The sequence below is a fragment of the Heterodontus francisci genome, unplaced genomic scaffold (genome assembly GCF_036365525.1).
Source record: "Heterodontus francisci isolate sHetFra1 unplaced genomic scaffold, sHetFra1.hap1 HAP1_SCAFFOLD_102, whole genome shotgun sequence".
NCBI lineage: Eukaryota > Metazoa > Chordata > Chondrichthyes > Heterodontiformes > Heterodontidae > Heterodontus > Heterodontus francisci.
The window spans coordinates 5,814,054-5,821,739 of NW_027140380.1; the positions used below are offsets into that span (position 1 = coordinate 5,814,054).

The following is a 7,686-nucleotide window of genomic DNA, read 5'->3' on the forward strand; positions in this document are numbered from 1 at the left end:
GTTTGAAACTGTCGCTTCTTGCACAGAAATTCAGTGCAAATACTCAATCAGCCACAATTTCCTCGAAAGAAATTTGTTCACAATCGCATTCGACATGGAAATTGCTTCAGCATTAATCTCACTGAAGCAGAGTGTGACCATGTTGTATGTTTCAGAGTGTTGGTGCCGTTATGTGTCACTTTTAACCGAGACTGGGAGACAGGGCAAGGTTGATCCAAGGTTGGAATATATTATCATTCAGGAGCAAGAAAAATCGAAAGGAACTAAATAAGAAAACCCAGTGTCCAGATTTGCTCTTACCTTCCAAGAGTGGAGAGGTGAGGAGCAGAGCGGACCTGTGGGGGGAACACCGGGAGCGGAGCCTGTAAATCGACCCAGAGGATCAAGGTCCAGTCTCTTCCCTTCCGGGAGCGGAGAGCAGTCGCACCTCTTCCAATGCGCCGGAATATTGAACAAAAAAGGCAAACAGTGACATCAGAGGAGAGCTGCAAGCCGATTGCTTGGTAAGTAGCAGCTGTTTGAATATCTTAAAAAATAAGGGGAAAGTTGTTTTTTTTGTTGGAAAAAAAATCCTCTGGTGATAAGGTGAGTACTACTAAAGTGTTTTTTTTTTAAGGACTTTAGAGTGAAGTGGGTAGAACAATTACCCTAGTATAATTAGTATTTTTAATGAAGGTAGTAACTAATTAACCTAAGGGTAAGTCATGACAGGAGAGCTCAGCCCCATGATATGCTCCTCCTGCGCTTTGAGGGAAATCAGGGACGCTTCCAGTGTCCCTGGTGACCATGTCTGCAGGAAGTGTATCCAGCTGCAGCTAGTGACTACCCGCATTACGGAACTGGAGCTGCAGGTGGATTCACTGTGGAGCATCCGCGATGCTGAGGACGTTGTGGATAGCATGTTTAGTGAGGTGGTCACAATGCAGGTAATGGCTGCACAGGCAGAAAAGAGATGGGTGACCACCTGACGGAGTAGCAGGTAGTGCAGGAGTCCCCTGTGGCCATCCACCTCTCAAACAGATATACCGCTTTGGATACTGTTGCGGGGGGATGACCTCCCAGGGGAAAGCAGCAACAGCCAAGTTTGTGGCACCACGGAGGGCTCTGCTGCACAGCAGGGGAGGAAAAATGTTGCAAGAGCTATACTGATCGGGATTCGATAGTAATGGGTGCAGTTTGGCGTTTCTGTGGTCACAAACGAGACTCCAGGATGGTATGTTGCCACCCTGGTGCTAAGGTCAAGGATGTCTCGGAGCGGCTGCAGGACATTCAGAAAGGGGAAGGTGAGCAGCCAGAGATCGTGGTCCATATTGGTACTAACGACATAGGCAGGAAGAGAGATGAGGTCCTGCAAAGTGAATATAGGGAGTTAGGCAGAAGATTAAAAAGCAGGACCTCTAGGGTTGTAATCTCAGGATTATTCCACGTGATAGTGAGGGTAGGAATAGGAGGATAAGGCAAATGAATGCGTTGCTGAAGACTGGCGAAGGCGGGAGGGCTTCAGCTACTTCGATCATTGGGATCTCTTCTGGTGCAGAGGTGACCTGTACAAGAAGGATGGGTTGCATCTGAACTGGAGGGGGACCAATATCCTTGCAGGGAGGTTTGCTAGTACTACTCAGGAGGGTTTAAACTAGTCTTGCAGGGGGTGGGATCTAAAGTAGTAATCTCTCAGATGAGATGGTTGAGGCAAATGTAGAGGTTAAAGCAAGCAAGTCCAGTAGGCAGGCTGGGCAGGGGCAGGACAGGGAGCGTGGAAGGTCTGGTAGGCTAAACTGCATTTACTTTAATGAAAGAAGCCTGACAGGTAAGGCAGATGAACTCAGAGCATGGATCGGTACATGGGATTGTGATATTGTAGCTATTACGGGAACGTGGTTGAGGGATGGACAGGAGTGGTAGCTCAATGTTCCGGGGTACCGAAGCTTTCGGCGTGACAGAGGTGGAGGTAAGAGATGAGGGAGAGTTGCACTATTGATTGGGGAGGACATCACGGCAGTACTTAGAGAGGATATCCGGGGGGGAATGTCCAGCGAGGACCTGTGGGTAGAAGTTAGAAATAAGAAAAGGGTGATCACTTTGATGGGATTATACGATAGGCCCCCCAATAGTCAGAGGGAAGTGGAGGAGCATATACGTAGGGAAATCACAGATAGGTGTAGGAATTATAGGGTTGTAATAGTAGGTGATTTTAAATTCCCTAATATTGACTGGGCTGCCTTCGTGCTAAGGGATCAGATGGGGAAGAATTTGTTAAATGTGTCCAGGATAGTTTTCTGAAGCAGTATATGGATGGCCCTACCAGAGAAGGGGCTACACTCGACCTCCCCTTAGGAAATGAGGCTGGGCAGGTGGTTGATGTGTCAGTGGGGGAGCACTTTGGGACCAGTGACCATAACTCTATTAGCTTCAAGATAGTTCTGGAAAAGGATAGGACTGGTCCTCAGGTTGAAGTCCTAAATTGGGGGAAGGCTAATTTCGATGGCATCAGACAGGAACTCTCAAAAGTTGAATGGGAGAGGCTGTTTGCAGGTAAGTGGGAGGCTTTTAAAAATGAGATAGGAAGAGTTTAGGGCAGGCATGTTCCTGTTAGATGGAAGGGCAAGCTGACAAGTTTAGGGAACCTTGGTTGACGAGTGATATTGAGGTATGGTCAGGACAAAGAAGGAGGCATATGTCAGGTATAGGCAGCTGGGATCGAGCGACTCACTCGAGGAGTACAGGGGATGTTGGAGTACACTTAAGAAGGAAATTAGGAGGGCGAAAAGGGGCCATGGGATTTCCCTGGCACATAAGATACAGGAGAATCCTAAAAGATTCTATAAGTATTTTAAGAGTAAAAGGGTAGCTAGGGAGAGAGTAGGTCCCCTTAAGGATCAGTGTGGCAATCTATGTGTGGAGCCACAGGAAATGGGCGAGGTCTTAAATGAATATTTCTCATCCGTATTTACCGTGGAGAAGGTCATGGAAGCTAGTGAGTTCAAGGGAAGGAACACTGATATCCTGGAGCATATCAACATTACAAAGGAGGAGGTGTTGGAGGTTTTGAAGTGCATTAAGGTGGATAAATCCCCAGGGCCTGACCAGGTGTATCCTAGGATGCTATGGGAAGCAAGGGAGGAGATTGCTGGGGCCCTGGCAGAGATTTTTGTGTCATCGTTAGCCACGGGTGAGGTACCGGGAGACAGGAGGATAGCTAATGTTGTGCCTTTATTAAGAAGGGCAGAAGGGATAAGCTAGGAAACTACAGGCCGGTGAGTCTTACATCAGTGGTGGGAAGGTTATTGGAAGGCATTCTGAGAGACAGAATTTATATGCTTCTGGAAAGGCATGGTCTGATTAGCGATAGTCAACATGGCTTTGTGCGTGGGAAATCATGTCTCACGAATTTGATTGAGTTTTTCAAGGAAGTGACCAAGAGGATTGACGAGGGCAGGGCGATGGATGTTGTCTACATGGACTTTAGCAAGGCCTTTGACAAGGTCCCACTTGGTAGGCTGGTCCAGAAGGTTCGAACAAATGGGATCCAGGATGAGCTAGCAAATTGGATGCAAAATTGGCTTGGTGATAGGAGGCAGAGTGTGGTAGTGGACGGTTGTTTTTCAGATTGGAGGCCGGTGACCAGTGGTGTGCCGCAGGGATCGGTGCTGGACCCCCTGTTGTTTTTCATATATATTAATGACTTGGATGTGAATGTAAGGGGCATGATTAGTAAGTTTGCAGAAGACACCGAAATTGGTGGTATAGTGGACAGTGAAGAAGGTTGTCTAAGGTTACAACAGGATATAGATCAACTGGGAAAGTGGACAAGGGCTTGGCAAATGGAATTTAATGCAGACAAGTGTGAAGTGATGCATTTTGTGAAGTTAAGCCAGGGCAGGACATATACAGTGAATGGCAGGGCTCTGGGGAGTGTTGTTGAGCAGAGAGACCTTGGTGTGCAAGTACATAGTTCCCTGAAAGTGGCAACACAGGTAGACAGGGTGGTGAAGAGGGCGTATGGCATGCTTGCCTTCATTAGCCGAGGCATTGAGTACAAGAGTTAGAACGTCATGTTACAGTTATACATAACGTTGGTTAGGCCATATTTGGAGTACTGTGTGCAGTTCTGGTTGCCGCATTACAGGAAAGATGTGATTAAGCTAGAAAGGGTGCAGAAAAGAATCACAAGGATGTTGCCTGGTTTGGAGGGCTTGAGTTATCAAGAGAGATTGGACAGGCTGGGTCTGTTTTCCCTGGAGCGAAGGAGGCTGAGAGGAGACATGATAGAGGTATATAAAATTATGAGAGGCATAGATAGCATAGATAGCCAGAGTCTGTTTCCCATAGGAGGGGTGACGAAAATTAGAGGGCATAGATTTAAGATGAGAGGGAGGAGGTTTAAAGGGGATCAAAGGGGTAAATTTTTCACATAAAGAATCGTGGGTATCTGGAATGAGCTGCCTGAGGAGGTGGTGGAGGCAGGAACAGTAGTGACAATTAAGAGGCATCTGGACAGGTACTTGAATGAGCAAGGCATAGAGGGATATGAAATTAATGCAGGCAGGTGGGATTAGTATAGATAGGCATTATGGTCGACATGGATGCGGTGGGCCGAAGGACCTGTTTCTATGCTGTACGACTCTATGACTATTTCAGAATCTGAAGATCCGCTTGGGGAAAGCGAATCAGAGCAGAATGAAGGGTGAACTGTCCGACTGACCAGAAGAGGTGAAGACACAGCTCTGTCAGCACATTCCCCTGGTTTATGATGCTGGAATATTTCTCACACAGAAATTATTCAACCCAATGACAAACGTTCTTACAGCTGATAATTTATACGACTGATTTAAGGACTGTCTCTCATGTGGTCACCGAGTGACGGTGAAAAGATATTAAACTTTGTTCTATTCAGTCCAGCTGCGATGAACTTTGAATGTTTCCACCTTTTATAAACATTATTTGAAGGGTCTCGGTAACAGTATTCAGTGTTGATGAGAGTGGGGTCTGGGTGAGCAGCTGCTGAGTGTGACAGGGTCAGGACTGGATGCAGGAAGTTCTCTGACAGTCTCTCTCTCTCTCTCTCTCTCTCTGATGGGTTTGTGTTGATTTACAACTGGCAGCTGTTGGTGTTTCGATAAATGAAGGAAGTTCTCTAACCATTTTTTGCACAGACAGTGTAGCATAAGAATGTAAAGGGTTAATGCTGAAGACAGTGGGATCAACCCCTCCCACTGTCAGAGTGATGATGTAACAGTCACATGACATGAGGTTTGGGAGAAGAGAGAGCAGCACCAAGGATGCCAGCTTAGGAGGCTTGATGAGTGTGTATATAGTAAAGTGTAAATTAGAAAAGAGTTATTAGTTCTTTCAGCAGGAAATGTGTCCAGAAAATATTGAGAAACTCACAATTTTATTATTCAGGAGTTGGAACACAGATATTAATTCCAAGTGACAGTTCTGGGTTCATTTCACAATAAAAGTAGTGAGTAATATTGCTCACTGATTGAAATCCCCCAGTGAGGAGACAGTTAAACAGGTGATCTGTTGGGGCATCCTTCAATCCAAGGTTTCGGCAGCATTTAATCTCCCTTTTTGGTGAAATTCCCTGTTATTTGCAACCTTTTTATCCAGCTTTGATGGGCAAGTGAAAAAACTGAAAAAAGTAAACAGTTCCATCCTTTCTTTTCTTCCTTCTTCCCTTCTTTCTATCAGTCTCTCTTTTCTGTCCCAGATCAATATAATGATGAGAATCCCAATTTAATCAGTTGTTTCTGGTGTTTTATCCATTCCAATTAAAATTCAACATTCCAGTCAAATCTAGGTGTTATTCCACAGTGTCTCTCCATGTGTTTTATTCTGTTGTATTCTCTCATAGTCTGTTTGATGATCAATGTTACATCTCACTCTCTGTTCTGGTGAAGATCAGAAGCAGTAATATCTGTTTACGCCACCTGACAAGTCGGCTGAGGCTGTGTCTCTCTGATCATGTGGAGTTAAAGCAATTCTTCCAGTCAGTTCAGTCGTCATTTCATGAGAAATTAGAAGTCATCATGACTTCGTCAGTGACCTAATGGTTCAGATGTCTGAGTGATGTTAATCATGGTGTGATCAAATGGTTGTATGTTCCAGTCTTTCCGTGGTGAGTTTTCACACTGAGTAGAAACGTGTTGGACATGGTCTGGAATGTTTCACACCGCTCCATTCCAAACAGGCCATGACCTGATGTGATGGAAATTTCATTCACTTACAGAAGCTACATTTCCATCATTGCACATCTGGCTGCACAGTCAGGATCTGAGCTGAAGGTGACCATTACGCCAAAACAGTTGACAAGGTGGCGGAGAGGTTAACATGATGGATTGCTAATCCATTGTGCTTCGCGCGCGTGGGTTCAAATCCCATCCTTGTTGTCAGTTTATGAACTGTCTAGTGCATTGTTGTTTCCAGGGGGGGAAATTTTGTGTTAAGTCGGCCTGGAAACCTGTTCTTGTCAATATCGAGAAGGTGATTCCAGAATTGTTTATACTTTATTAAAATTGAGACAGACAATTGGAATTCTTCACCCAAATTGGACTGGAATGAAGATCAAATTGGGATCACGAAAAGGAGGAAGATTTTTCCCTCCCTCCCTTCCTTCCATCTTTACTTTCTCTGGATTTACACCAAATGAAAGACTAACGGGAAAAGCAAACGGCGAGGGAGCAGAAGCAGAATATTATCCTTTGGCAAGAAATTTATTTTCAAATCTTCTTGATAGATTAAGTGAGTGAGCAATGCTTTGGCAGATGGAGTTTAAAATGAGGGGTCATCTAGTACCTACCAAAGATAGATCAGAGTGTTTTTTATAAATGGTGAGATGTTAGAAACTGGAGAAGCAGAGACCCGAGTGCTGAATCACTAAAAGCTAGTGGACTGGTAGAAAATAATGTGAAAGGCTAATGGAATCTGAAGATTGGAACTCATGTTGTAGTTATATAAAGCTCTGTGCTCCTGAAGTAAATGTCCCAGCCTGAATTGTGGGAAATCTTTGGAGAGTGATTTGGTTTTTATTCATTCTTGGGCGCGAGTTTCGCTGATAAGTCTAGCATTTATTACCCATCCCTAATTGCCCTTGAGAATGTAGTGGTGAGCTGCCTTCTTGAACCACTGCAGTCCATATGGTGTAGGAACACCCACAGTGCTGTTGGGGAGGGAGTTCCAGGATTGTGACCCAACAATAGCGACGAAATGGCGATATAGTTCCATGTCAGGATGGTGAGTGACTTGGAGGGGAACCTGCAGGTAGTGAGTTCCCATGCATCTGCTGCCCTTGTCCTTCAAGGTGGTAGTGGTCACGGGCTTGGAAGGTGCTGTTGAAGGATACTTGGCAAGTTACTGCAGTTCATATGGAGATGGTACACACTGCAGCCACTGTGTACTGGTTGTGGAGGAAGTGAATGTTTAAGGTGGTGGGTTAGGTTCTGATCAAATGGGATGCTTTGTCCTGGATGGTGTTGAGCTTCTTGAGTGTTGTTGAGTGAGGTGTATTCCATCACACTCCTGACTTGTGCCTTGTAGATAGTGGACAGGTTTTGGTGGATCAGGAGGTGAGATACTTGCTGCAGAATTCCCAATCTCTGACCTACGCTTATGGCCGCAGCATAGATGTGACTGGTCCAGTTTAGTTTCTGGTCAATGGTAACCCCCAAGATGTTTATGGTGAGG

At 45.3% G+C, this 7,686-nt stretch overlaps 1 non-coding gene across 1 annotated transcript; it reads left to right on the top strand.

The window, feature by feature from the left end:
* The first annotated feature begins 6,310 nt into the window (after positions 1 to 6,310).
* On the top strand, positions 6,311 to 6,392 carry trnas-gcu (transfer RNA serine (anticodon GCU)). Its single transcript has one exon. It is a non-coding gene; the product is annotated as a tRNA-Ser (tRNA).
* The last annotated feature ends 1,294 nt before the right edge of the window (positions 6,393 to 7,686 follow it).